The sequence below is a fragment of the Ranitomeya variabilis genome, chromosome 2 (assembly GCF_051348905.1).
Source record: "Ranitomeya variabilis isolate aRanVar5 chromosome 2, aRanVar5.hap1, whole genome shotgun sequence".
In the NCBI taxonomy this organism is placed as follows: domain Eukaryota; kingdom Metazoa; phylum Chordata; class Amphibia; order Anura; family Dendrobatidae; genus Ranitomeya; species Ranitomeya variabilis.
Genome location: NC_135233.1, coordinates 223130022 through 223157334, shown reverse-complemented (window position 1 = coordinate 223157334; position 27313 = coordinate 223130022). Strand labels below are relative to the sequence as shown.

At 44.4% G+C, this 27313-nt stretch overlaps 1 protein-coding gene across 1 annotated transcript in view; it reads left to right on the top strand.

The window, feature by feature from the left end:
- Positions 1 to 27313, top strand: part of PFKFB1 (6-phosphofructo-2-kinase/fructose-2,6-biphosphatase 1) — a 724603-nt gene that overhangs the window by 641735 nt on the left and 55555 nt on the right. The gene's annotated exons all lie outside the window — the stretch shown is intronic.

Below are 27313 nucleotides of genomic sequence, written 5' to 3'. Positions count from 1 at the left end.
TGGGCTGTGCTATATACTACGTGGGCTGTGCTATATATTACGTGGGCTGTGCAATATACTACATGGGTTATGCAATATACTATGTGGCTGTTATATACTACGTAGCTGTGCTATATACTATGTGGGCTGTGTTATATGTTACGTGGGCTGTGCAATATACTACGTGACTGTGTTATATGCTACGTGTCTGTGCTATATACTACATGGGCTGTGCTATATACTACGTGAGCTGTGCCATATACTACGTGGGCTGTGATACATACTACGTGGGCTGTGTTATATACTATGTGGGCTGTGCTATATACTACGTGGCTGTGCTATTTACTGCATGGGCTGCGCTATATACTGCGTGGCCTGTGCTTTATACTACGTGGACTGTGTTATATACTGCGTGGGCTGTGTTATATACTGCGTGGGCTGTGTTATATACTGCATGGGCTATGTTATATACTGCATGGGCTGTGCTATATACTACGTGGGCTGTGTTATGTGCTACGTGGGCTGTGCTATGTACTATGTGGGCTGTGTTATATACTGCGTGGGCTATGTTATATACTGCGTGGGCTGTGCTATATACTACGTGGGCTGTGCTATATACTACGTGGGCTGTGCAATATACTACATGGGTTATGCAATATACTATGTGGCTGTGTTATATACTACGTGGCTGTGCTATATACTATGTGGGCTGTGTTATATGTTACGTGGGCTGTGCAATATACTATGTGGCTGTGTTATATGCTACGTGTCTGTGCTATATACTACGTGGGCTGTGCTATATACGTGAGCTGTGCCATATACTACGTGGGCTGTGATATATACTACATGGGCTGTGTTATATACTATGTGGGCTGTGCTATATACTACGTGGCTGTGCTATTTACTGCGTGGGCTGCACTATATACTGCGTGGGCTGTGCTCTATACTACGTGGGCTGTGTTATATACTGCGTGGGCTGTGTTATATACTGCGTGGGCTGTGTTATATACTGCGTGGGCTGTGTAATATACTGCATGGGCTATGTTATATACTGCATGGGCTGTGCTATATACTACGTGGGCTGTGCAATATACTACATGGGTTATGCAATATACTATGTGGCTGTGTTACATACTATGTGGCTGTGCTATATACTATGTGGGCTGTGTTATATGTTACATGGGCTGTGCAATATACTACGTGGCTGTGCTATATACTATGTGGGCTGTGTTATATACTACGTGGGCTGTGTTATATGGCCACCATCTAGTATAATATATATGTATATATATATATATATATATATATATATATATATATATATATATTCCCTATATAAATTAGATAAGGACTGTACTAGATGAAGTTATTTGGTTGAGATGTGGACGATTCTCACCGGAAATGGTTGTTAAAATGACAGCTGAAACGGTAAACCGGTAGAACGCACTGATGCCAACCCAGTTCCCTGCTTCAATGGATTCTCCTGATTGGTGGGAGCCTTAAATTAATTGTAATTTAAATTGTTTGTTATCTTTTTTTGTGTGTTTTTTTTTATATATATAACTTTATATATTAATGAACACAATATAATATCCAGTTTATTCACTACCGCAATTATCAGCAAGTCACATAGTAGCTAAAGGCCAAGTGACTGATTGTCTGACGGCTATGTTTTCCAACTCTCCTATAAATGTGCGGTCATGTATCAGCCAAGCATGGATATTTATTTCAATAAAGAGATGGAAATGTACCCCCCTGAAACTTATAAAACAGTGCTTATCTTTCAAAGTAACCAAACACATGCCCATTAGACATTGACTATTTCTGCCAAAATGGCCTGAAGGTGTATGGTCACCTTTTCCTACAGATTTGTTCATTTATTAAAAACTTGTAGTTCACAACCTTGGAAAACAATTAAATCAGTTCATTTTATGAACTTAGGTGCTGCAGCCACCTTGGAGTCCCCTCTAGGTGAGAAATGTAATAAACCCCAAGTGAACATATGGCTTTCTAGTTCTGTCCAGGGATTTTGTGTATTATTTATTTTACTCACTTATATATAGCGTGATCATATTCTGCATCACTTTACAGACATTGCCATTGCTGTCCCCATTGGGGCTCACAATCTATGTTCCCTATCCTTATCTGTTTGGAGTGTGGGAAGAAACCGACGCAAACACAGGGAGGACATACAAACTCCTTGCAGATGTTGTCCTTAGTGAGATTTGAACCCAGGACCCCAGTGGCTAAAGCACTAACCACTGAGCCACCAGAATGAATCCATAAGTGAAATCATAGTAGTAACATTATTAATATACTCCGCAGGATTTCTCTGTAGGCTTGGACCGCTGGTATTGTCATCCCCCTGTCACCAGAAATAGTGCGGTTAAGGGGTAAACTAAAAATAAATTGTTCTTATTCTGATGTAGTCAGAGCCTGCTGGCAGTTTCCCTTATTTAGTAGAATTTCTTCATTCTCTGCCTTTGCTGCAGAGCTTTTCAATGTTGTTCTGGCCGCTTCCATACCAACGATGCAATGAATGATTTGTAGATCAGGAATTTTCTCATTTTAGTTATATTGTTCTATCAGATATACAATAGTGCATTTCATAATAGTATCTTATTTGTTATTAGATAGAAAGTGAAATTCACTTTCTTGGTGACAGTCTCCTCTATTTGACTATTATTAGTCACACTACAGATACCTCTATACCATCAATACTGGTTAACATCTATTGCTCCTGAACGCCCATTGCAACAACCCCTCCATAGATGCTAAAATAACTGCAATGAAACAAAAATAACACATACCCACCACTTAACATCTTGCTCATTGATCAGCCGTCCGGTGCCCCCATACACATTAGACTGTCATCCCAAACCCGTCATATGTGGACCTTAAGAGTCGGAATGTCACCATACACTTAATGTCACCTTACATGTAAAGGGTCTGAGTATGATGCACTCACCTATAAATCCATAGAACTTGTCTGTGCCAACCCGTTCGCCGAACTAAGTTTATAACATTCCTGAGTAATTTGTTAAATTGCATTATTTTACCTTATTTCTGGCCCATTACCAACTCAGCCTTTCCTCCCTCCGCCTGCCCTGACCTGTACGAGTTGCCTCTTGCTGTCTGCCCTTACCCTTTTGCTGAAGGTTTTGTACAGCGTATCCAATATCTCAGCTTCTCCTCCGGTCCACATTTGCTGTTGGAGACTGTGCTGAGAAGTGTGACCGCGTTATGCCTTCCGATAAAGTCCATACGTCAAGGTCAAAAAGTGAATTACAAGTTTTATCATCGTGTCATTTTTCGTTCCAATATTCTGTTCTGATTCATTTCTTGGTATATCTTTATTGCAAATTCACTGCAGAAACAGATTTAAAGGAATTGTTCAACGATTATTCAGGTCACCAATTTAGAAGTAGTTTTCAAGGGTGGAAATGTATAAGTATAATGCAACCCAAAGGCTCCAGCTATGCATTGCATTTACTAAGCAAAGGAAAGGCGGTGGTTTGTAAATGGCTAATTGCTTCCATGTACGCTCAATAGTTCAAAACAAGGCAGCTGATTTCTCCGACTCTTCGGCTTGAAGCATTTTTGATCACCCTCTTTGTTAGCAGACAGTCGGAGTGCTGTCCAGTATGTGTCATCCGTGCAAAACACAGAACCTCAATGTATTTTATCTGGAGCGGATCCAGTTCTCTGTTGGTAAAAGGAGCAGATGGCGTGACCGGGACATTTTCTCCAAGTAGAAGCTGTTCTTGGTTCATAATAAGAAGAATATTTTAGTTATCGCTTTTTATAGGGGAGGATAAGACAGATTGTTTTTAGCGGACTGTGTACACAATAAGCAATGTGCTGCCATATGCTGACCGGGCTCCGTTCCCTTGTGGCATGGAGTACTAATCACATCTACAGGGTCATTCCAATCACTAAAAATTACCTACTATCACAAAGCTGTCAGACCACCACAGGCCCCAAAAACAGAGTCTGAAATCCTCTGTTGGCATGCTATCGCTGCATTTTATGACACTGAGCATTGACTATGGCTATCTCCGTCACATCCATAGAGAATGAATGCTCCATTCTGACGGGGCATTTCCTAAAGCTCCGTTCTTGGGATCGGTGTAGGTCCCACTGCAGGGACCACCATCGATCAGCAATTTAGCACTCATTCTTTGGGTAGGTGATAGCTTTTTACACTGGTGGACACAGGCAGAAAAGGGCCCCTGTGCAAGAACAATAGGGCCCTTTGCAGCACAAGAGGTCCTAAAAATGCTAAATTGCACCTGCTTTGGAGGTATAAATGAGCCCCCTTACGTCTTGCACCAATGATATGTCTGCCTCTGGCTTTTTATGATGGGAAACACCCTGTGCCATTCTAATAAATGGCTGTGTGGGGGTATAAAATGTGGCAACGTCAGAGAAAGAAACAGGGTGGGCTGCAGTTCTCCATTTCCGTATAGTGCTCCACTCCCCTTTACCTTATATATGTTCATACACATATAATGACTGACGCTTCTTGGTCAGCAGAAGGCATCATTTTTGGGGTTTGAAAAATAAATTTCATGCACATTGCTAGCTGTCAAAGTGAAGGCTTGTTTAGACGTCCCTGCCAATCGGTCGAATCACAGACCGCTAAAGCATGGACTGGCCACGGCTCTGTCGACCAGAGTGTGATAGCTTAATATATTTCTATGAGGCTGTCACACTCGGGATGAGAGATCGGCGGCCAGTTTGTGAATTGTGGTCAGAGATGGAAATTTGCGGACGTCTGAATGAGCCTTTATCATGGTGGTCCAATCTCTACGAATAAGACCGGCTGCAGTTTCCGATACAGGTTGTGGTCTGGGGTGCCATTATTCAGGGAAAAATAGTAAAGGAGATGTATTGCTAGACAAATAATGCAGCTAATACATTCTTAGGATCGGTGGAGGTCCCAGAGATTGGACACCCATAGTTCATTTGTAACATTTGTAAGATGTGAATAACTATGCGAGAAAACATCACATAGCACTCGGCCCAGTGGGGAAGCCCACATCAGCGTTTTTTTCTCAGGCGTATTCGACGTGCGTGTGAAATTGCAGCATGCTGCGATTGTATGCGTATATAGCCTGAGACTCGCTAATGTAAGCCTATGGGTGCAAGAAAAACTCGGACGCCACATGGACCATGCGAGTGCTGTCCAATTTTTATGCACCGATGTCCTTTGAAAAGCCGGCAATTCACAATTCATTTGCCGAGTACAGTAAAACCACAGCGTTATAGGTTAGAATAGAAATATACACATAGAATACATAGGTGTATAGATGTCAGTGACTGTAATATATATATATATATATATATATATATATATATATATATATATATATATATATATATATATATATATATATATACACACACAGTACAGACCAAAAGTTTGGACACACCTTCTCATTTAATTTTTTTTCTGTATTTTCATGACTATGAAAATTGTACATTCACACTGAAGGCATCAAAACTATGAATTAACACATGTGGAATTATATACTTAACAAAAAAGTGTGAAACAACTGAAATTATGTCTTATATTCTAGGTTCTCCAAAGTAGCCACCTTTTGCTCTTCTGCTTTGATGACTGCTTTTTTGTTAAGCATTCCACGTGTTAATTCATAGTGTTGATGCCTTCAGTGTGAATGCACAATTTTCATAGTCATGAAAATACAGAAACATCTTTTAATGAGAAGGTGTGTCCAAACTTTTGGTCTGTACTGTATATATATATATATATATATTACATAGAAGAAAAGCCAGCAATTCATCTGCCGTGTACTGTAAAATCACAGCAGGAGCCGACAGCATTGAATGGATGGTTAACATACAGTAAAAACAAATAGATTAGGTAGATATACAGATGTCTGTGACAAATACAATTAGTACAGTGTGTGCAGTTTACTGTACATGTATTTAATTAATAAAAGATTATTTTTTGGAAAAAAATGGCTTGGGCTCCCTCTTAATTTTCTTAGCCAACAGAGGGAAAGCCGACGGCTGGAGGACGATGTTTATAGCCTGGGAAGGGGGTAATATCCATGGAGCTTCCTAGGCTGTTAATATCAGCTCACAACTGTATACTTAGCCTTTACTGGCTATGAAAATAGAGGTCCCCAAAAAAAAATAGTTGGGGGATTTGATGTCGCCATTGTATTGTCAGGTGATGTCAAGCCCCAAGGTTAGTAATGGAGACGTGTCAATAAGACATCCCCCCTCCTAACCCCATAGTCATATCGTATAAAAACAGACACCCAGAAAAAAGTGCTTTAATTGAAAGAATGATACAGACTCCTTTAATAACTCTTAATCAAACCATACTTACGATCTCCCCCATTCCACCGACGCCATTGTCGTCTGCAAAATAGTTAAAAAAACCAAACATATTCTTCACCATTCTGCAGAGATGATAATCCATTTGACCCATGACGGGTCTAGCTCTGCTACAGCTAGATGGCAGGCTGCATGGTTGCATGATGCAACCATACAGCCTGCCATCCAGCAGATACACTGAGCAGCGTGTGCTCAGTGACTCCTATTCTCTGTCTGACATCTGTTCTGCGAGTTCACAGCCAATGAACTCACTTCACCTATGCGACATAAGCACAAGCGCGGTGGGAAAATTTCTCACGGCACTCTCACTGATGTTAGAAAGGTGAAGTGAGTTCATTGGCTGTGAACTCCCAGGACCTGTCTGACAGCACTGCAAGCAGGGGAACTTTCTCACACTCGCGGTTCTGTCAGACAGGGAATATTAGTTCGCAGGGGGACACTGAGCACACGCTACTCAGTGTCTCTGCTGGATGACAGGCTGCATGGTTGCATCATGTAACCATGCAGCCTGCCATCAAGATGTAGCAGAGCTAGACCCGTCTGCGAAATGGTGAAGAATATGGTTGTTTATTTTCTTACCTCTTTTGCAGATGACAAGGGTGTTGATGGAATGGGTGAGGTCGTAAGTATGGTTTAATTAAGATGTATTAAAGGAGTCTCTTATTCTTTCAATTAAAGGACCTTTTTCTGGGTGTCTGTGTTTTTATACGACATGACTATGGAGTTAGTAATGGGGGTGTGTTATTGACACTTCTCCATTACTAACCTCGGGGCTTGATGTCGCCTGACAATACAAAGGTGACACCATCCCCCCAACTATCACCCCACTTGCCACCGCTACAGGGCAAGGGGGAAGAGAGAGCCATCTTAGAGACGCGCCTTTTCTGGGGCGGCTAAGAGCTGATGTTTTCAGCCTGGGGGGTGGGCCAGTATCCATGGACATTTCTTAGGCTATTAATATCAGCCCACAGCTTTCTGTATAGCCTTTGCTGGTTATTGATTATAGGGGGACTCTTCATCATTTTTTTTAGAGTCCCAAATTTTTATAGCCAGTAAAGGCTAATTATGTAGTTGTGAGCTGATATTAATAGCCTGGAAAGCTCCATCGATATTACCCCCTTCCCAGGCTATATAAACATCGGACCTCAGCCGTTGGCTTTCCGTCTGCTGGTTAAGAAAATTACGGGGGAATCTTTTAATAATTAAATACATGTACAGTAAGCTGCACACACACTGTACTAATTGTATTTTTCACTGACATCTGAATATCTACCTATTATATGTGTATATACTGGATGTAATCCACCTATTCTATGTTGTTGGCTTCTGCTGTGATTTTACAATGCGCGACTGATGAATTGCCGGATTTTCATCTATCTATCCATGTTATATATATATATATATATATATATATATATATATATATATATATATATATATACACAAATATATGTATGTGTCATTGAGATATATATATATATATATATATATATATATGTGTATATATATATATATGTGTAGATACGGTGCCTTGCGAAAATATTTGGCTCCCTGGAACTTTTCAACCTTTTCCCACATATCATGCTTCAAACATAAAGATACCAAATGTACATTTTTGGTGAAGAATCAACAACAAGTGGAACACAATTGTGAAGTTGAACGACATTTATTGGTCATTTTACATTTTTGTGGAAATTCAAAAACTGAAAAGTGTCCCCTTTAACTTAATACTTTGTTGCGCCACCTTTTGTTGCGATTACAGCTGCAAGTCGCTTGGGGTTTGTCTCTATCAGTTTTTCACATCGAGAGACTGAAATTCTTGCCCATTCTTCCTTGGCAAACAGCTCGAGCTCAGTGAGGTTTGATGGAGATCGTTTGTGAACAGCAGTTTTCAGCTCTTTCCACAGATTCTCGATTGGATTGAGGTCTGGACTTTGACTTGGCCATTCTAACACCTGGATACATTTATTTGTGAACCAATCCATTGTAGATTTTGCTTTATATTCGGGATTATTGTCTTGTTGGAAGACAAATCTCTGACCCAGTCTCAGGTCTTTTGCAGACTCCAACAGGTTTTCTTCAAGAATGGTCCTGTATTTGGCTCCATCCATCTTCCCATCAATTTTAACCATCTTCCCTGTCCCTGTTGAAACCACCATGTTTGACAGTGGGGATGGTGTATTCAGGGTGATGAGCTAGCTGTGTTGCCTTTACGCCAAACATATCGTTTGGCATTGTTGCCAAAAAGTTCGATTTTGGTTTCATCTGACCAGAGCACCTTCTTCCACATGTTTGGTGTGTCTCCCAGGTGGCTTGTTGCAAACGTTAAGGCTATGTGCACACGTTGCAGATGGTATGTGTTTTTCCTGTTTTTCTTTTTCCACAGCAAAATCGCGGGGAAAATGCTGCTAAAACGCATACACAACACAGCCCATTGAGTTAAATGGGATTCCGCAATGCTGTGCTAATGCTGAACATTTTTCCGCGGCAGAATTGCATCGTGGAAAAATACGCAGCATGCTCATTCTTTGTACGGAATCGTGGCGATTCCGCACATAGGAATGCATTGATCCGCTTACTTCCCGCATGGGGCTATCGCTTGGAAAACGCTAGCATTCTGCAAGCTAACTATGCTTGCAAAACACTAGTGTTTAGCTGGAAAACGCATGCCAATTCTGCATGTGTTATACCCGCGGCAGGGAGTTGTAGAATTGCCGCGGAAGTGTGCACATAGCCTGAACGACACTTTTTTTTGGATATCTTTGAGAAATGGCTTTCTTCTTGCCACTCTTCCATAAAGGCCAGATTTGTGCAGTGTACGACTGATTGTTATCCCATGGACACACTGTCCCACGTCAGCTGTAGATCTCTGCAGTTCATCCAGAGTGATCATGGGCCTCTTGGCTGCATCTCTGATCAGTCTTCTCCTTGTTTGAGATGAAAGTTTAGAGGGACAGCCGGGTCTTGCTAGATTTGCAGTGGTATGATACTCCTGCCATTTCAATATCATCGCTTGCAGAGTGCTCCTTGGGATGTTTAAAGTTTTGGAAATCATTTTGTATCCAAATCCGGCTTTAAACTTCTCCACAACAGTATCACGGACCTGCCTGTTGTGTTCCTTGGCCTTCATGATGCCCTCTGTGCTTCAAACAGAACCCTGAGACTATCACAGAGCAGGTGAATTTATACGGAGACTTGATTACACACAGGTGGATTATATTTATCATCATTAGGCATTTAGGACAAAATTGGATTATTCAGAGATCCACAATGAACTTCTGGAGTGAGTTTGCTGCACTGAAAGTAAAGGGGCCGAATAATATTGCACGCCCCACTTTCCAGTTTTTGAATTTCCACAAAAATTTTAAATAACCAATAAATTTTGTTCAACTTCACAATTGTGTTTCACTTGTTGATTCTTCACCAAAAATTTACATTTGGTATCTTTATGTTTGAAGCATGATATGTCAGAAAAGGTTGAAAAGTTCCAGGAGGCCGAATACTTTCGCAAGGCACTGTATCTATTCTATCTACTCTAACCTGTCACTCTGATTTTACTGTACGTGGCACATGAATTGTCGACAATTATATATATATATATATATATATATATATATATATATATATGTACACACACACACACTGTATATATGTTTTCAAGAATATTTCCTTTGAAAATGGTGTGTAAATGACAGAGCAATTCTCTATGTAAAAGTGCAGCGCCCCAGAGTCCTGGTCGTTGCAGTACTGTGGCTCCGCCACTATGGGGAGCTACGGTGCGTCCGATGGCACTGAAGGAGTTCATCTGATCAGGTATCACAGACACCAATACATTTCACAGCTGGGCCTCCGGGGGGAGCTAAGGGTGCTATTCATTAGGCCACTCCCCACCATAGTGGGTAAACTGGGGGTCAGGCAGGAAGTTAGATCAGAAAGCTGACTGGATTGGATGAAGCAACACCTGGTGGCAGAGGGTGTTGTGGAGGAAGAGACAGTAGGGTCTCTGTCAGGGGTGGGATCCTGACAGAGGCTTGGCATTGAAAAGAACGTAACGGGTCCGCGCCAGCTCCGGGAAGCGGCGGGACCCAAGAAAGGATTAGAAGCGAGATAGATTGTGCTGAGTGAGAAACGAGATCAAGCGATAGGAGAATACCAGTAGGGGTCGTGCTGTAAGACCGGAGCAACATCCTACTGAGGCGCACTACCGGTGGCCGGAACGCCGAGGGAGTATTACAATAACCAGCTTCAAGCAATACTCTAAACAGCGGCAGGACAGTCAGTCTCAGGCGGGCTGTCTCACCTAAATCACCTATGAAGTCTTGGGAGGCAATTGCGGGAGAGGGGCGTCTCTAGGGTCCCGGAAGAACTCCAGGCCTATCCGACAAACGGGTGCCGTTCCAACCGTAACATCAGGGAGGGACGGAGGATTAGAAGAACATCATTTAATCGAGTTGTGAGGGAACACGAGAAACAGACACAACAGTTGTGGGGTACTTTCCGTAAGCACAGCAGGGAAGGACTACAACACATAGCGCTAAGAAGGAAGGCACCGATTTCCACCTGTGAAGTGAACTCTGTAGGTGCCATTGGACCGGCCGGACTTGCGCAGCCTGGTGAACCATATTCTGGACTGAGGACTCAGAGATCTCCAGTAAAAAGGTAAAGAGACTGCAACCTGGTGTCCTCGTTATTTACTGCACCGCACCACCACCACTATCCACACCGATCATTCACTGTGCGCCCCACGGCAGGGTCACGGACCGGGGCCTAGCCGCCGTGACAACCCCAGAAGCAGAGACTCAGAGGCCCGGTACCGGGTACCCCTCGGCCCTGCGGCAGTGGGGGCGCTACAACTTGGCGTCACGAACAGGATCTACTTAAGCCTGAAGAATCAGGTCATGTGTGCCTTGGAACTGTGATTTATTGTGCTTTGACTGTGCTTTATTGCAAAGACTGTGCTGCGCCATTTACCGCCAAAAGTTCCCGCCAAAAACCGCCGCCATTGCTACGCCAGAGAAGCAGGAGGGCGTGCCATGGGAGGAGACTACCAAAGTGGCGCCAGAAACGGTGATCGCCCCCTGCGCCTCTTGTTGCAAAGCGATGACCTGCCTCAAAGCAGAGAACCGCCCCCTGACTTGCGATGGCGGGAACGAGGTGAAGGAGGACCTCGACCTTGGAGAAATGGCAGAGTCAGATGCATGCATTGCCGCCGAATGCCGGACAGCGACGATGAACAGCAGGTGCCCGAACAACGGCGAGGTGATCCCGGTTTGTCCTCACTCATCAGAAGAGGACTCGCGTCCACCGCCGGTGAGGGACCTGGACTCCTTGGAGAAACCAGTGGAGGAGCCGAGCCTGCCTATCCTAGTCACGGAATCATGGAGGGCGGAGTTACGTCAAGAGATGACTCCGGAGGAGCCGCGGTCCGGGCTGCAGCCGATTCCAGTGTCCTTGTCAACGGACCTGAGCGACATCGGTGGAATCACATCAGGCGCAGGTATGGACGACATCCCTACTCCCCTGATCGATCCCACTCCCGTGACCGCTCCCCACCCCGGCAATGATCGTTCCTTCTTGGTGGAGCGGGTTATCCTCACCTCCAAGGCGATGGGGAAGCTAGTGCCGCCGCTACCAACCAAGGTGGGAGAACCCATAGGTGTGGGCCTAGACGGGGTGATCCTTCGGTGGGACACCCCCTGGACAGGGCCGGATGGGACCCGGGGGGATGGCCTCACCCTTGCGGTACTTACCTGGGAGCAGTATAAGCAATGTCTGATCCAACACTGGAAAGATCGGGACGAGACCGAACCACCTGACACGCAACGTAAGAAGTCTGCTCCCGGCAGGAAAGACGTGGTAAAGCGGGGAACTGTACTGGCCTACCACCCGAAGAGGGGATGGGGCTCCATACAGGAACCGGGGCTACCAACTGATGTCTTTGTCACTAGCTATAATGTAAAGACCCCCTGCTGCAGTCGAAATGGTGATCCGTTACAAAGAGGGGATCAGGTGACTTACACCCGCCATCGGAGTGCACAAGGATGGTGTGCCCGGAACGTTCGATGGTGTGAGCCTGAGAGAGCGCCCCCTGTTGTCCCGATCATGACTGATCCCGATTTGCCGGACCTCGTCCCCATCACCACGGTACGTCTTGTAGCGGCTACCGAACTCGCAAGCAGGATTAGCCTTCAAATCCAGGCACCGGCTGATCTGATGGCATCTGAGAGACCAACTACCAGTACGGGTGCCACGTTGGCTGGGGGACAAAGACCGCCTCCAGCTTTAGAAGAATAAACCTCGATACCCTGAATCTGTAAATAGTTACTGTTCCACTACTTTGTTGCTATACCCGTAAAGGGTTAACTCTTAAAGGGATCCCTTTGTTTACCCGGGATCCCTATTGTTTTTGGTTATTTTTCTATTTTTCTATGTTATTCAAAAACTGCTGAAATCATGAACAGTGCATGATCCGAACTTCTTGTAAATAGTTGCACCTTATTAAAGGCGCTCCCTACTGGTTTTACTTAAAGACTCTTTGCGAAGATACCGCACTGGAACCTTTGCTGAGTATGGACTGGTAGCTTGGGAAGACACGCTACCTCACAGAGACTTGGTCCCCTCTTAAAGGGGATGTTCATTTATCGTATTTCAATAGTAAAATTGCTTAAGATAAATAGCAATAATGTCAATGAGAGAAAAGTGATGATAATGTTTGTACAAGAGAGTTATATGTGTTTAATTAGTTAAATGTGAAGGAATACTGATGATGTGCTCTGAGAAGTAAAAGGTGAAAGATAGAAGAAGGATGCAGTGGGCCCGTAGAAATAGATGTGGTGTCCAGCATGCAAGAAAGGAAGAAAGATAATGAGAAGGCTTAATGTTCGATAGACAATGTTTAGATAATGCTGATAGAAAGTTAGGATAGAAGGTAAACCCTGAGTCCTGATAGGAGTCATGGAGAGATGACTCAGTGCTCTTAAACTGAAAGAAATGTTATGTTCTATACTGTGTATAGTAGTTGAAAAGGCAGTAGGCCCTGGCTGAACGGGGCGGTCCTGTAAAAGAAAGGAGAGGCAGTAGGTCTGGTGCCGATAGGACCGGCGGTCCTGCAGATTTAAAGAAGGAGAATGAGAAAGTTAAAGTGCCTTATAATGTGATTATAGGAAGGTCTTTAGTGGATTTAGAGTGTGAGTCCTTAAAGGCAATGTTAAATTATTGTTCAACAATTTTGCACTTAAGTAGAATGCCCGGTTGGGTAACAGGAGTTATTTATAGCCTGTAATTTATAATGTTAACCATGTTTGTAACGTTCAAGTGTCCTCACCTCCCATAAAGGGAAGCTCTGTTCAAATATGCTTATTGTTATTGCACTCAACAAAATTGTATGTCTTTTTGCTAACTTGTATTGTTGTTTTCTTCCCAGTCCCGGAGTACTGTGTTTAACCAGGGGGGAGTGCAGCGCCCCAGAGTCCTGGTCGTTGCAGTACTGTGGCTCCGCCACTATGGGGAGCTACGGTGCGTCCGATGGCACTGAAGGAGTTCATCTGATCAGGTATCACAGACACCAATACATTTCACAGCTGGGCCTCCGGGGGGAGCTAAGGGTGCTATTCATTAGGCCACTCCCCACCATAGTGGGTAAACTGGGGGTCAGGCAGGAAGTTAGATCAGAAAGCTGACTGGATTGGACGAAGCAACACCTGGTGGCAGAGGGTGTTGTGGAGGAAGAGACAGTAGGGTCTCTGTCAGGGGTGGGATCCTGACAGAGGCTTGGCATTGAAAAGAACGTAACGGGTCCGCGCCAGCTCCGGGAAGCGGCGGGACCCAAGAAAGGATTAGAAGCGAGATAGATTGTGCTGAGTGAGAAACGAGATCAAGCGATAGGAGAATACCAGTAGGGGTCGTGCTGTAAGACCGGAGCAACATCCTACTGAGGCGCACTACCGGTGGCCGGAACGCCGAGGGAGTATTACAATAACCAGCTTCAAGCAATACTCTAAACAGCGGCAGGACAGTCAGTCTCAGGCGGGCTGTCTCACCTAAATCACCTATGAAGTCTTGGGAGGCAATTGCGGGAGAGGGGCGTCTCTAGGGTCCCGGAAGAACTCCAGGCCTATCCGACAAACGGGTGCCGTTCCAACCGTAACATCAGGGAGGGACGGAGGATTAGAAGAACATCATTTAATCGAGTTGTGAGGGAACACGAGAAACAGACACAACAGTTGTGGGGTACTTTCCGTAAGCACAGCAGGGAAGGACTACAACACATAGCGCTAAGAAGGAAGGCACCGATTTCCACCTGTGAAGTGAACTCTGTAGGTGCCATTGGACCGGCCGGACTTGCGCAGCCTGGTGAACCATATTCTGGACTGAGGACTCAGAGATCTCCAGTAAAAAGGTAAAGAGACTGCAACTTGGTGTCCTCGTTATTTACTGCACCGCACCACCACCACTATCCACACCGATCATTCACTGTGCGCCCCACGGCAGGGTCACGGACCGGGGCCTAGCCGCCGTGACAACCCCAGAAGCAGAGACTCAGAGGCCCGGTACCGGGTACCCCTCGGCCCTGCGGCAGTGGGGGCGCTACAAAAGCTCATGTTAAAATCGCATTGTAGTGAGATATCAATCACACTACATTCGGATGTAAATTGGATGCTGGGTGAGAAAAATCAGATTGTACTCACATGACACTTGCACTCGTGCAACTCTCGGCGGGGAGATTCGGACTGATTTTTCATATGTTTAGTGGACTCCGGCCTAAGGGGCAAGTTCCCACACAGCTTAAACAGTGAGGTTTTCTTATTTTGTGCAGAAAATTTGTTGCATTTAAGGCCCCTTTCACATATCAGTTTTTTACCATCAGTCACAATCTGTAGAATTTTGAAAAAAACGGATCCATCGAAAAAACGAATCCGTCACATCAGTTTTTCACAATCTGCGACAGATCCGTTGAGCCAACGGATTGTGACTGACGGCAAAAAAATGATGTGTGAAAGGGGACTTACAGTTCAAGTAAAGTGGATGCGATTTTGTGAAAACTCTGTGCGAGGGATCCTGTAGAACTGTATGGGTTTTTTTCCCTATAGGCTAATACAAGGAGTCTGAAAACATACATCTAATATTGCAATTGTGTTCTGAACTAAAAAAAAAAATACATAAAAATTAAAAAAAACAAACTCTGTGGCTAATCTTCACAAAATATGCATCAATATTTGGGAAGAAACATAAAAACTGCAGCACAATTATAATAATCAGAGCAAAAGTTATTGAATATTGTAACGGAGACACAGTGCACATCACTTTTACCTTCCATTCCTGCCCTAGGGCTTATTCACACATTACGTTTTTGATCCGTTTTATTAGGTGCATTTTTTTTGTGTGTGCAAGAAAAAAAAGCAGCATTTTACAGTAACAGAAAAATACATAAGAATTCTAACATTTCATTCACATGGTGTTTTTTTTTTTTTCCTTTACGCTTTTTGTCCTGTGATACTTTTTTTAGGCATGGCAATTCCTTTAGCATTTTTTCTTGCTGTTTTTTTCTTATTGAGATCACAATAAGTTAGCACAAAAAAACCTCTGCATTTTATTGGGCTATAGCTAACTTTTTTCATACAGAAAAAAAAACCACATCAAAGAGGCTAGTTGTGAATATGTACTTACATTGATGGGCAGGGAATGGAAAAGAAATATGGAGCTGAGTTCAGTTGATGATGGCAAGCTGGATGCGTTGTGCACATGGTGTTCAGCTTCTCGTGCTGCCCTCATGCAGATCCGTGGCAGGTGGGAGAGTGAGAACTGTGCAGCTATGAACAGCCATATAGTATTTGCAATGATCAGACTGCTCAATCTTTTAAGGAGACAGTGAAAAATATCTGGCAATGCCAATCTCCCATAGACTGCGGACTACTAGATGTACGTACTTTTAAGCAAGAATTGTTTCTTGCTAGAAAGTGTGTCTAAGGGCTCATTCTCACGTGCGAGAAACTCGGATGAGTCTCGCACGTCAATACCCGGCACTGCACCCGGATCAGAGCGTGTGGCTGCATAGCAATACATGCAGCCGCACGCTCCGCTCCTGAGTGCTGGGTGCAGTGCCGGGTATTGACGTGCGAGACTCATCCGAGTTTCTCGCATGTGAGAATGAGCCCTTATAGTCCTAAAAATACTGTACATACAATAAACTTTATAGGAGTTATCCAAAATAACAAAATGCTGCCCATTTCCATCTCCCAGCATACTGTGACATGTGCAGTCAATGTAAGGCCGGTGTCACACTTGCGAGTGCCATGCGAGAAACTCGTGCATCAATGTCTGGCACTGCCACCAGCACTCGGGACCGGAGCGTTCAGCTGCAAAGAAATACATGCAGCCGCACACTCTGGTGCCGGGTATTGATGCGCGAGTTTCTCGCATTGCACTCGCAAATGTGACACCGGCCTAAAAAGAACTATTGGAGATGAGGCACTAGTATTAATGGTGGCTAGATGACTGTTTTAGGGTATGTTCACACATGATGCGTTTGCTACGTGTAAGGGCAGTCCCACACGTCCAGATAATTCCGGTACCGGAAAAATCGGTACCGGAATTATCCGTGTCCGTGTGCCCGTGCGTTTCTGTGGCACATCAGTGTGGCACACGTGTGCTGCCCGTGTGCCGACTGGGTACCACACGCACCGTGCAGGAGACAGCGCTAGAGATGAGCGCTGTTCCCCCCACGTGGTGCTGAAGCCGCCATTCATATCTTCTCTGCAGCAGAGTTTGCTATAGAGAAGATATGAATAATCCTTTTTTTTTTTGTTTCTCGTGTTTTACATAAAGATCCATGTCCCCTCCCACCCCCTGTGCGCCCGGCCGCTGTTATTAAAATACTCACCCGCCTCCCTCGCTGGCGCTGCTTCCTGTCCTGGCCGCACCTTCGACTGTATGAGCGGTCACGTGGGGCCGCCGATTACAGTCATGAATATGCGGCTCCACCTCCCATAGGGGTGGAGCCGCATATTCATTTCTGTAATGGGCGGCCCCACGTGACCGCATACAGGAGAAGCCGGCGGAGAGGACAGGACACTGCGAGGGAGGCGGGTGAGTATTTTAATAACAGCGGGCGGGCGCACAGGGGGTGGGAGGGGGGTGGGGACATGGATCTTTATGTAAAACACGAGAAACAAAAAAAAAAAAAGGATTATTCATATCTTCTCTACAGCAAACGCTGCTGCAGAGAAGATATGAATGGCGGCTTCAGCACCATGTGGGGGGGACAGCGCTTACTGTAGCGCTGCCTCCTGCACGGCACACGGACTGCACACGGACAACGTCCGTGTGCGGTACATGTTTTACACGGACCCATTGACTTTAATGGGTCCGTGTAATCCGTGCGCTCCCACGAACACTGACATGTCTCCGTGTTTGGCACACGGAGACACGGTCCGCAAAAATTCAATGACATCTGCACAGATGCATTGATTTCAATGTGTCTACGTGTGTCAGTGGCTCCGGTACGTGAGGAAACTGTCACCTCACGTACCGGAGCCACTGACGTGTGAAACCGGCCTAAGGCCAGTCTCACATGTCCCGATAATTCCGGTACCGGAAAAATCGGTACCGGAGTTATCCGTGTACGTGTCCGTGAGCTCACGTAGGCCATCCGTGTGGCACACGTGTGCCGCCCGTGTGCCGACTGGGTACCACACGGAGAGTGCAGGAGACAGCGCTAGAGATATGCGCTGTCCCCTGCATCTGGTGCTGAAGCGGCCATTCATATCTTCTCTCTAGCAGCGTTCGCTGGAGAGAAGATATGAAAAATCCTTTTTTTTTTTAGTTTTTCGTGTTTAAAATAAAGATCTCTGTCCCCTCCCACCTCCTGTGCGCCCGCCCGCTGTTAATAAAATACTCACCCGGCTCCCTCGAAGCGTCCTCTCCGCGCCGCACCTTCTCCTGTATGAACGGTCACGTGGTGCCGCCCATTACAGTCATGAATATGCGGCTCCACCTCCCATAGGGGTGGAGCCGCATATTCATTTCTGTAATGGACGGCCCCACGTGACCGCATACAGGAGAAGCTGCGGCCAGGACAGGACACTGCAAGGGAGGCGGGTATTTTAATAACAGCGGGCGGGCGCACAGGGGGTGGGGACATGGATCTTTATGTTAAACACGAGAAACAAAAAAAAAAAGGATTATTCATATCTTCTCTACAGCAAACGCTGCTGCAGAGAAGATATGAATGGCGGCTTCAGCACCATGTGGGGGGGACAGCGCTTACTGTAGCGCTGTCTCCTGCACGGCACACGGACTGCACATGGACAACGTCCGTGTGCGGTACGTGTTTTACACGGACCCATTGACTTTAATGGGTCCATGTAATCCGTGCGCTCCCACGAACACTGACATGTCTCCGTGTTTGGCACACGGAGACACGGTTCACAAAAAATCAATGACATTTGCACAGATGCATTGATTTCAATGTGTCTACGTGTGTCAGTGGCTCCGGTACGTGAGGAAACTGTCACCTCACATACCGGAGCCACTGACGTGTGAAACCGGCCTAATATAGTACCAGCATGATCAATGAGATTTCTGAAATCTAATTTGCACACTGCCATTTTTTACACACTGCCATCTCACATTTTGAGCTTCACTGCATTTTTGTCAAGACGCAGCATGCCAGCCCTTTAAGGCTGGGTTCACATTGCGTTAACAGCAGCCCGTTCAACACATGCGTTAACGGGCTGCTGTTAACGCAAGTGCCGACATGACCGTGCTAGCAGTGACGGACCCGGAAATGCTGCAGCCCGTGTCCCAGGGTCCGTCACTCAATGACGGCACATCGCTAGCGTCTGACATTGGACTCAATGGCGGTGTTAACAGACTGCGTTACACCGCGTTATGCCGCGGTGTAACGTAGTCCGTCTATCGGACACATAAAACGCAGTATGAACCCAACCTAAGGGATTTTCATCTTTCTTTCACCCTTCTTCTTTACGGGATTTTCAACGTACACCAGTCTTGTCCGTATTTTGGATGGGGCTTGGCTTTTCATGTCTATGGGTGCAAAAAAATAAATAAAACTGGACCCCGTATAAATCACCCGTATAGCATCTGAATTTTTTGATGGATACGTTGTATTTATTAATATAGGAAATTGTAGCTGGTCTTGTAAATGTTATTCACTGCTGCTGTATAAATACGGATGACAATACGGATGAAAAATCGTCTGGGGGAAAAATTGACAATTTTTGAAATACGCTTGTGTGAACTTAGCCATATAAGATGTTGGTCTCATCAGGGACGGATATACTGTCTTTAACAAAACACAATGGAAGAATTTTTTTTTTTCCCCCTCACTTGTAATGTTTTTATTTCTCTAATTTTTCAGGAAATTATATGGTAAAGTGAATAGTGTTGTAAAAATAATACAAATGATTTTGCAAAAATAACAAGAACTCATACGACTGGAAAAATAAAAGTGCAAAAATTTCCAGGTCTGGACTGAGTAAAAAGGCCATGTTGCCCATGGCAACCAGAGTTCGGAACAATTAAAAATATATTCTTGTTGCTATGGGCAGCCAGCCACCTCATGTGGACTCCTTTTTTAGGTGTAATTAGCTCTTATCTCAGGGTATCTCTTTTATTTTCCCCTCCATCCCTGTTATGTCTCACACTTATCTCCTGCTCCATTGTGTGCCTTATCTCAGTAAATCCTGCATTCTTACAAGGAGCTGTCATGGCTCATACATCGTGTTCTCATCCCCAAATCTGACTTCATTCCTGACATTCCTGCCTCCTTACGTTGCGTCACTGCCTCTTGTTTGTGCCATTTCCTCAGAATAATCATGTCCGCCCTCCCATTCTCTGACGTACAGAAAAGATGTCACAGCATCACGAAGCAGCCATCTGCTTTAAATAACCCTGCTCTGCTTTCCATAGAAAACAAGTAGGAAGATGAATGCTGCGACTTGTAGTTCACTGCTCAAGTGGTGCGGTTACACACTGCGGCCACTAGATGGCGCATGCTGTGTGGAAATGGCTCCTATCTCTACGGATGGGCTGCATTGTGGCGGGAAATAAATGGTGCCAGGGCTGTTTTGCCTGAGGCAATAGGTGGAATAATTACTCAGATTGTAGAACATATCTGAGGTAAAATGGCAGTGATGGTGTGTCCTGTGACTAATATTACTAGTGAATTCCTGACATAACATTTTGCATACATCAATTCTTTTGGTAGTTATTATGGAAATGTACAAGATGGATGGCAAGTGACTGCAAATTTCTAGCCATATACTGCCATTTGTGGTATGACCAGTTTTTATGATGTGGCAGGGATATGTGTGGAGACATTAATTTGCCAGTCACAGCAAAAACACCTCCATGTTGTTCTGCCAAGAAGATGGACAGCAATATTATTTTTACAAATATTATTATGTGCCGTGATCCAGTACAATGGCACAAAAGTGGCACCTTGAATCTATATAATTAGAAATAAAAATGGATCCAGGGAATTTATAAGACGAGATGCTCGGATAACGAAGCCCGGCTGGTTTTCACTTGTCAGCTATCAAGAATTTCTAGAGATTGGTTAAAAAAAAAATTAACACCTTTATCGCAAAAAATAAAATAATATGCAACGCATCATTGTACAAAAAATACATTGTTTTTGCTTATTGCACTTTAGTTAAAAAAAAATCACAATAAAGGTGTGTTTTAGCACCAATTTCTGGGAATTCAGGACAATTATCAAGATCTATGGCTGTTACTCGTTTTTTTAGGAATCCAGTAATAACTACAATTTTTGGCACCTGTTATTATCATGAAGATAAAAAAATGGTAAATAATCTGCAATACTACAGCCAAGATAACATCTAATGGTTGTCACAATTGTGTACCCATGACTGCGGTACAACAGTGGCCCAAATATACAAACCTTGTGTTTTTGGTAGCCAGCTGCATGCAACTTTGACTTCATAGACTGCAATGCAGGTTTTGTGTACGGCAACAAATTGTCTATGCTATAACGGCATTTTTTTCACCCAAAACTGCACGTAACACCTGCAAATTTCCTACAGGAAAATACGCAGCATTTGCATTTCAGATGCCTTTTCATATTAAATAACTTATCCAAATGTGAATGCGGGCATTAGACAAATGGCAGCCAGCTCTCTGAACCCCCATACACAAGAGCACTCAGCATGGTTATGCACTGCCGAACACTACTCCCACTGACACTCATCTAAGGTGATGGGGAGTTTTCGGCATTCATATGTCCCTCATCCTGGCCCCATCCTGCTATATATATAACCCCTATCCAGGGCCCCATGCTAGTATACATGTCTCTTATCCTTGTATACAGGTGTTTCTCAAAAAATTAGATCATCATAAAAAAGTTAATTTATTTCAGTTTATTTCAGTTCTTCAATACAAAAAGTGAAACTCATATATAGAGTCATTACAGACAGAGTGATCTATTTCAAGTGTTTATTTCTGTTAATGTTAATGATTATGGCTTACAGCCAATGAAAACCCAAAAGTCATTATCTCAGTAAATTAGAATAATTAACAAAAAACACCTGCAATGGCTTCCTAAGCGTTTAAAAGGGTCCCTTAGGCCGGCGTCACACTAGCGAGTTTTACGGACGTATGAGCCCATAAACTATGTCGGTAAAATACGCATAACACACGGCCCAATGAATCTCTATGGCCCAGCTCCTATCTGCCGTATATTACGCATCCGTAATATATGGTCTTGTACGGCCGTAGAAAATCGCAGCATGCTGCGTTTTTCACCGTATTGCGCAAAAAAAAATCGCCAATGAAAGTCTATGGGGGCGAGAAAAATACGGATTAAACACGGACCATGCGTGTGACTTGCGAGAAATACGCACCGGTGTTAGAGAAAAGCCGGTAATTCAATTGCCGGCTTTTCATTTCTCCTTCCCAAACCCAACAGGATATGAGACATGGTTTACATACAGTAAACCATCTCATATCCCTTTTTTTTTGCATATTCCACACTACTAATATTAGTAGTGTGTATGTGCAAAATTTGGGCACTGTAGCTTGTAAAATAAAGGGTTAAATGGCGGAAAAAATTGGCGTGGTAATCCACCTGATGACCCTCGTCCTGTAACAAAGGTAAAATAAAAAAAAACAATATCTCATACCTTCCGTCGCTCAGGTCAAGTCCCACAAAGTAAATCCATCTGAAGGGGTTAAATCATGGTGGATTACCAATATAATAAAATATTACAACAACCTGTGTCTTTATTTCATTAAAATACTTTTAAATAATGTGTGTGTGTTTTATTAACCATTTCGTACTATTGGATTAATAATGGATAGGTGTCATAATTGACACCTCTCCATTATTAATCTGGCTTAATGTCACCTTACAATAGCAAGGTGACATTAACCCTTCATTACCCCATATCCCACCGCTACACGGGAGTGGTAAGAGAGTGGCCAAGTGCCAGAATAGGCGCATCTTCCAGATGTGCCTTTTCTGGGGTGGCTGGGGGCAGATGTTTGTAGCCGGGGGGGGGGGCAATAATCATGGACCCTCTCTAGGCTATTAATATCTGTCCTCAGTCACTGGCTTTACCACTCTGGGGAAGAAAATTGCGCGGGAGCCCACGCCAATTTTTTCCGCTATTTAACCCTTTATTTTACAAGCTACAGCGCCCAAATTTTGCACATACACACTACTATAATTAGTAGTGTGGAATATGCAAAAAAAAAGGGATATGAGATGGTTTACTGTATGTAAACCATGTCTCATATCATGTCGGGTTTGGGAAGGAGAAAGAAAAAGCCGGCAATTGAATTACCGGCTTTTCACATATCTCGCGCTGAATTAAATATAAATGCAGTATATATATATATATATATATATATATATATATATATATGTGTGTGTCTCAATTACATATATATATATATATATATATATATATATATATATATACTGTATATATGTTTTAACGAACATTTGAGCACATAAATCCATTAGATGTAGGTTTTGCAAGCCTGCGAGAAAATATCGCAGTACGGATGCCATACGGATTACATACGGAGGATGCCATGTGCAAAATACGCTGACACACCCTGCCTATGGATGACATACGGATCACTATTTTTGGAACATTTCTGCGTATTACGGCCGTAAAATACGGACCGTATTTTCATACGCGGAGTGTGATGCCGGCCTTAGTCTGTTTCAGTAGCTCCACAGTCATGGGAAGACTGCTGACTTGACAGGTGTCCAGAAGGCATCACTGACACACTCCACAAGGAGGGTAAGCCACAAAAGGTCATTGCTAAAGAAGCTGGCTGTTCACAGAGTGCTGTATCCAACCATATTAATGGAAAGTTGAGTGGAAGGAAAAAGTGTGGTAGAAAAAGGTGCACAAGCAACCGGGATAACCGCAGCCTTGAAAGGATTGTTAAGAAAAGGCCATTCAAAAATTTGGGGAGATTCACAAGGAGTGGACTGTTGCTGGAGTCATTCCTTCAAGAGCCACCACACACAGACGTATCCAGGACATGGGCTACAAGTGTCACATTCCTTGTGTCAAGCCACTCATGGCCAATAGACAACGCCAGAAGCGTCTTACCTGGGCCAAGGAGAAAAAGAACTGGACTGTTGCTCAGTGGTCCAAGGTGTTGTTTTCAGATGAAAGTAAATGTTGCATTTCATTTGGAAATCAAGGTCCCAGAGTCTGGAGGAAGAGTGGAGAGGCCACAATACAAGCTGCTGGAGGTCTAGTGTGAAGTTTCCACAATCAGTGATGGTTTGGGGAGCCATGTCATCTGCTGGTGTAGGTCCACTGTGTTTTATCAAGACCAAAGTCAGCGCAGCTGTCTACCAGGAAATTTTAGAGCACTTCATGCTTCCCTTTGCCGACATGCTTTTTGGAGATGGAAATGTCATTCTCCAGCAGGACTTTGCACCTGTCCACACTGCCAAAAGTACCAATACCTGGTGTAAAAACAACAGTACCACTGTGCTTGATTGGCAGCAAACTCACCTGACCTTAACCCCATAGAGAATCTATGAGTTATTGTCAAGAGGAAGATGAGTTGGAGCGCCCCCAGACGCAGGGCCGCAGGGTACTCGGTACCGGGCCTCTCTGTCTCGGTCCTGGGGTTGTCACGGTGGCTAGACCCGGTCCGTGACCCTGCTAAGGGGTGTCCAATGAAAGGTGTAATGATGGTGCGGGGTGCAAGGTGCGATGAATAACGAGGACACAGGGTTGCAGTCTCTTTACCTCTTTACTGAAGGCTTCAGGATCCGCAATCCAGAGCACTGGTAACAGGGCTGGCTGAGACCGGCCGGTCCGAAGGCACATCCAGAGTTCCCTTTGCAGGTGGAAATCAGTGCCTACCTTCTAGCGCCTGTGTGTTGTAGTACCTCCCTGCTGAGCACCACGGGATAGTCCTCACAACTGTTGTGTCTGTTTCTGATGTTCTTTCTCACAACTCGTATCTGTTCTGATGTTCTTCTCCGTCCCCCAGATGATTTGGCTAGGACGCACCCGTATGACGGGTAGGCCTGGAGTTCTTCCGGGACCCTAGAGTCGCCCCTCTCCCACAATTGCCTCCTATGTCTGCTTAGGTGATTTAGGTGAGACAGCCAACCTAAAGTCAACTGCCCTGCCGCTGTTTGAAGTAATGCTTGGAGCCCAATACTTCCTCGGCGTTCCGGCAACCGGCTACGCGCCTCAGTAGGATGTTGCCACGATCTTAAGGCACGACTCCTACTGGTTCTATTCTCCTTTGTGCTGTGATCTGGTTTCTCACTTCTCCACAATAAACCTCGCTTCTTATCCTTTCTTAAGATACCGCCGCAATCAGGTGCAGGCGCGGTTCCGTAACGATCTGTCAGTTTCGCTAGGCCTCTCTCAGGATCCCACCCCTGACAGGGACCCCCCTGAATCCTCCCAAGCAACCCCTTCTCTCACTAGGTGTTGCCTGGGCAAAACCCAGTCAGCTTTCTCTCCAACTTCCTATCCAACCCCCAGTTTTACCAGATTGTGAGGAGTGGCCTAATACATAGAACCCTTTGCTCCCCCTGGAGGCCAGAGTGTGAAGTGTAATGTGTGACTGTGATACCTGGTCAGGTGAACTCCTTAAGTGCCATCAGACATACCATCACTCCCCTTAGTGGCGGAGCATCAGTACTGCAAAGACCAGGACTCTGGGGCGCTGCAGAGACACCAGACCCAACAATGCAGACAAGTTGGAGGCTGCTATCAAAGCAACCTGGGCTTCCATAACACCTCAGCAGTGCCACAGGCCGATCGCCTCCATGCCACGCTGCATTGATGCAGCAAACCCCTGACGAAGGTGCCATCCGAAACGCGCATAGGGGTGGACAAGCGGACCCTGTGAGCCCCTGCTGGTGCTAACTCCCAGATATTAACCCCAAGACTCCTTTTTACTCAGCTGGTCCTATTCCCCTATATATGTTATTGCACTTTACTATTAAATGTTATGGGAAAGAGTCTTTGCTGGTTATATCTATTAATGCATTATGAGGTTTCTACCTACACTATGCTGCAGGGGTCATACAGTTCGATACTTTAAGTCTCACTGACTTAGTATATCATTTGATATACCTTAAACCCTGTGGGATCTATGTAGTGTTCTGTATTTATATGACTGAACTGCTGAATATGCTGCTCATTTGGATTCTGTAAGTCCTCTAGTGATTTTTATGTATATCTTGTGTGTTTCACATTGTTTCAACTCCTCATGCCTTTTATACAATAAAGATGCTATTTTTCCCACCATAATTCTGGACTGTATGATCGTCCTTTTTTCCCTTTTCCTCACTGTTTGCTATTGATTATTATATATGACACACATCATCTTTGCATCGGCCTCCTGATGAGCCTTAATGGGTGAAACGCGTCGAGGCGGTTAATAAGAATGGCGTATGGGGAACTACCGCAGTTAGATCCTGAGATGAGTATTACTGTATTCCACACATGTTGACTTGCATGCAAGGTATCTGTGCTATTAAGCACCTGATTGATATACAGAGGATCAAAATAATAATGCATATATGCAGTCAAATGTAAGAGTATTCTTATTGCCTATATCTATGTGGAATATACGGGCTATTTTGTGATCCTTACTCTATCATAAGAGTGGTATCTAAATCTTTCAGGTTGGAACAGTTTCTTCTAGACTGCAGGATCATCTGTCATCTATATGCGCCTTGTGTTCATACATGTTTTTAAATGTTTTCATTTGGGGACCTAGCTTCTCCCTAGCACAGATAGTCCTCTGTTTAGCGGTAGAGGACCCCTTAGTTTGTGGGTAGAGGCTCTCATTAGTGACGATAGGGTGCATCAGGGCCTTTAGGGTCAGCCACCGTTGAGCGGGGGCGCCATAACGTTCCCCCATAGGGCGTCTACCTCCGCAGCCAGGTAGGGGACAATATAGATGCTGTAGTTAGGGGTTTCTAGGGTTCCCCTTAAGTTTTTGGGTATATATTTTTTTGAGCACTATTTTTGGGGTGTCTTTTTCTGTTACTTTAGTTTGCCCGTTTTTAATAATAAAATTATCTTTTACGTTAGGGCCTAAATTAATGATTTATACGTTTCCCGTGATATATATTCTACAATGTATTTCATATACCTTAAACCCTGTGGGATCTATGTAGTGTTCTGTATTTATATGACTGAACTGCTGAATATGCTGCTCATTTGGATTCTGTAAGTCCTCTAGTGATTTTTATGTATATCTTGTGTGTTTCACATTGTTTCAACTCCTCATGCCTTTTATACAATAAAGATGCTATTTTTCCCACCATAATTCTGGACTGTATGATCGTCCTTTTTTCCCTTTTCCTCACTGTTCTTCAATGCATAGAAAAAAATAACTGCCAGCTGACTTCAGTGCGCAAGTGCTGTGAGCTCATGACGTCATGGCCATGAGCCCCCTGTCATGTGCAAGCCGATTT